This window comes from Aotus nancymaae, unplaced genomic scaffold (assembly GCF_030222135.1).
Source record: "Aotus nancymaae isolate 86718 unplaced genomic scaffold, 86718_ANA_hifiasm-v0.15.2.pri h1tg000040l, whole genome shotgun sequence".
In the NCBI taxonomy this organism is placed as follows: Eukaryota; Metazoa; Chordata; class Mammalia; order Primates; family Aotidae; genus Aotus; species Aotus nancymaae.
Window position 1 is genome coordinate 128,655,839 of NW_026988454.1, and position 4,614 is coordinate 128,660,452.

Here is a 4,614-nt window from a genome sequence, read left to right on the forward strand (position 1 = left end):
CCTTTCCGTTTGTTTATTCTGATCACACTGTGTGGTAGTTCCAATTTATGAGCGACTAGAGTATACCACAAGAACAGTTCACTGATTTCCTACAATCCTTCAGGGAACTCGGGTGGAAATGGTGGCTAATGAAATATTTGCATGTCTCTGCAAGGCGGGCACCAGACCTAAGACGTAAGTGGTCCTTTTATGTGAATCTCATACGATGCAAAATTAAGTAATTTTTTGATTCTCATGGATAATTACTATCCACACTGCAAAATCCACACTAATAAAAAGAAAGAGTGGACTGGATAATTAAAAAAAACTTTTGTTTAATTTTAGAACATACTCTATGGGTTTCCAAGCAGGTTAACTTCCCAAATTATGTTTGGCCAAGGCAATGATGTGATTCATTTGCATGCTGTGTGGCCAGGGTAGGAGAGAGTTGAGTCAGAGCATGTTGGGTGACAAAAGGGAGTCAGCCTAAAACTAAATATTTGCTAATGACAAAACAGAGCCCTAAATACTGCCTTTTCCAGGCCACTTCCTTGCTTGAGAATCTGATACCACATCAACCAGGTCCAAAGCCCCCTGGCTTAGCTTCTCATTCCTCCACGTGTTCTCAGCTCTGGGTGCAGGGGAGGGGGGTCTTGCCTGAGGATGGCACAGAGATGATCAGCTGGAATCCAAGTCTTTTGGGGCTGCCCACCCAGGTCACCAGCTGTGTCACAACTATTCTCTGTGGCCGGGGTCCCAATTCCTGCCCAGGTGATGCCCCCTCTCTTGGCTACTCCTTTACCCCATGGCATCCCTCATGTATGAGGCCTTCTTCTTCCTCTCTCAATCATTTGAGGCCCAGCCCATGTTCCCATCTCTTCCTAAAGATGTCCCTTAAAAAAGTGTAATCTGTTGTTAAAAAAAAAAGTAGGGGGAACAAAGAAGTCGGCTACTGGTTTTAGTGCATTCTTACTGAACTCACAGACTCCGCGGGGTTGCTGTGATCTGAAAATTTGCACATGACTCTGCAGATTCAGAAACTCAATGAATTTAGAGACTGAGTGAGCCCACCCAGTTGCTCCAGTCTGGGAAACGGGAGAAGAGCAAGGCATGGAAAGAAGAGATGATGGGATGTATATGTTTTTGGTCTCCAATCTGTGTTTACTTGAAAATGGAAAAAAGAGTGAGGGAGCCCTAAATAATCTGGCAGTCAGCAAGAGTACACTGAGCAGCAATTCCCTGCTCATCTACTGGCTCACGCTGGGGAAGATGCAGCTCTTGGGGAGCCTGGATTCTAGTCAGAGAGGCAAGAATAGCACACATGAACTCACACACGCCACATAAGACAGGACCCAGGGAGACAGAGGTTCACCTGCGTGGTGCGGATGATCAACCGTACCATTTACAGTTGAAGATGTTCATTCAGAACAGGGGCATCACTAACACTGTTGGAGGAGGTGGAGCTCCATCTGAACCCTGAAGGGTGACAGGAGTGGAGAAGGGCTGGGGGATGGGTGAGGGGAGGGTGGCTGAGAGTGGGGGAAAGGAAAAGGCCAGCACGCCCACAAGTCTGTGGACAGAACCCATTCGGAATTGGGATTTTTCGGTTGGAAGTAGAAGAGAAACGGAATGAGCCCAGATGGTGGAAACACTTGGAAATCTAGTCAAGTAACTCGTTCATTTGTTTGTGATGTCATTATTCTGTCCATTTGCCTTCTTTCGTTCTGTGTCTCATTCCATCCCTCCCTTCTCACCCTTCCTCCTTCCTTCCTTTCCAGCAAGTATTTACCAAGTGTGTGGTACATACAACATAGTGCTAAGCCCTTGAAAATCTGGCTAAGTAGCTCATTCATTTGTTTGTGATTTCATTAATCAGTCCTCCCTCCCTCCCTCCCTCCCTGAATCCTTCCCTTCCTTCCTGAGTGCCCAGTACAAACAACACCGTGTTAAGGCCTATATAGGAAACAAGGAAGTGTGAGGATCATGTCGTTATTGCTAAGAGCTTCATAATTTAACCAGGGAGTCAGACCTCCTATGAAAACATCACGGGTGCTTCAAGAGGGGATGAGGACCATCTGCTCGGCTGTGCAGTGCTACCCGGAGAGGAGTGGCAGCGAGGGCTCACTGCCTCACGGGGTGATTGTGGAGGTGGTGTTTGAGCGGCACCTTGAAAGGGAGGCAAGTCTGAAAGGTGATGAGGAGGGGCAGGTGTTCCAGGAAAAGGATCAACAAGCATGGGAAAGGCAAATCAAGCATTCTGCCCGGGAATGGTAAGTGGTTCAGGTGGCCACAAGGGGTTGATATACTTGGGCACTGAGAGATTAAGATGGAAACTGAGAAACCCCAGAGGGTGAAAACTAAAAAGCACCTCTGAACCTTCTACCTCTATGGCTCCCTCTTGTCTGGACGACTGCAAGAGCCTCTTGGCTGGCAACCCTTACCCAACTGGGTAAGGGTAAACCTCTCTTCTTTTGTGAATTGAGGTACACAGGTGTTAGTAATTACTAATTGGATAACTGAATTAGTAATACACAGGTATTAGTTGGAGTTAGGCTAACTGCTATAACAAACAATCCTCAAATATCAGTAGCATAACATGACAATCTAATGTGGTCAGCAGAGAGCCCCTGCTCCACACAGTGATTCAGGAACCCAGGCTCTTTCCATCATGTAACACTACCCTCTTCAAACTCAGTCTACAAGGCTACTGTTGACGGGTAAAAGTCAGACAGCAGGGAGAAGGCACATCCACATCCCATGGGCAAGAACTAGCCATGTGGCCCTACCCAGATGCCAGGGGTCTGACGTGTCGTTTAACTAACTGTGTGCCTATAAAGAGGAAATGGGTTTGATGAGAACCTCTCTCTCCATAAACCTCAAGTTAAGTTGATACCTGACCTAAGGAGAGAGAAACAGAGACATACAGAGCCAGTGGGGAGTGTGAGGGGATGGCAGGAGCCTGGCAGTGCCAGGGCTGTAGGTTCTGATCTCGATTCTTCCTCTGCCCATGTCCTCATACGGTCAGTGTGCTCCGAGCGCTGGGAGACTTCCTAAGCATCTCCTCCACCTCAGTCTCCTCTTCTGTCCCATGAGAACTCTAACTTGGTCCTCCAGACAGGAGATGTGGAAGAGCAAACATGGATCCTTCCCATATCCATGGAGCAGGCGCTCAGGGCAGCCTGGAAGATATTCACCCACCCCCTCCCCCACCCCATCCCTCCAGTGTCCCCTGTGTGATTAAGGAGGAGGCTAAAGAGCCGAATGTTATTACAGCTTTTCCATAATGCAATGTCATCAGGAAGCCCTGGGCCTCTGGGCAGCACCCTGGCAGCCCCATCACTCTTCCCAGCTGCATGGAGCTTTTAGACCATGCAGGAAAGGGCAGGAAGCAGTCTAATAAAACAAATGGCAAGGCAAGACCACTCATCAGCAGCTCTTCAAAATGATCTAAACTTCTGAATTTTGATTTAAATCTGCATCCTCTGTGGCCAAAAACATAAAATAGAAGATGAGGAAAAGAACTAAAATGAAAGTGTGGGTGCCAAGATTTAGAGGGGAGGGAGGGTGGGGGAAAGTCAGCCCTGGGACAACACTGAGTTGGGCTCCAGCCAGGCAGGCGGACTTGCAGCCAGGCACGGGCCCTTTCCATTATGCCTCTCTCAGAACTTCTCCCTTCTGCTACTGAGCTGCCCCGAAATGGGACAGAAAGTTTGAGAGTCAATCCAAGAGCAAAATGCAGAAATCTACCTGTGCCCGATTTCCCTTAGCCCTTCTCCCCCAGCCCTCAAAGATGGACAGCGTAAAGGGGAAGGGCTGGGGCTGGGGAGAGGAGGGCCAAGTGACCTAGGCTTATAGTCTCAGGTCGTTCATTCTCTTCAGATTCTTTTACTCAACACGTATTTACAGATGACTGGGTACCAGGCCCTGCTGCCAAGCACTGACCCATGCTTTTAGGCAAAAGCAAACAGAGATGGGGTTGCTACTTTAGATGGGGGTCAGGAAGGTCACTCTCAGGTGACATCTACTAAGGAACAGATGCAGAGAGGCAGCAGATCCCTGAGGCGGCTGACAGGCAACTCGGCAGAACTGAGGGGCTTTGGATATATTCGGCTGCACTTCAGGTCCCCACTGAGCCTATCCCAGCACACCTCAAACACTTACATGTCTTTGAAAAAAGCTCACCTCCAGAATACGGCAGCAGTCTATTGCCAGGGTGACCCTTCCGGCTACCTTTCACTGGGAGCATGAAATGACTCATTATTCTGATGCAAGTCCAGACCCACTTTTAGGTAACATATCTGGGTATTGCAGCCAATTATTTCCTCCAGTTGAATAAGGTGAAAGAAATCAGGCAGTCGTGTTCCACAAAGAAGCTAAGAATTTAATTCCTTTTTAATGTTTACATTATTAACACCAGCATTACAAAATGGTATTTTTTACTTTCAAACAATTTAAATGCACAATTCGGTGTCTGGATTACTGGGAACATTAAAACTTGGAAAAACTGAAGCAGCACTCCCTCCCTCCTCTCTCCTCCCCCAATGGTGCCTAGTTTCTTTAAAGAACAATCAGGGCTCCATAAAGCCCAAATACCCATTCCAAATGACTTGGGAGGTGAGGCCCTGGTGGGGTTTT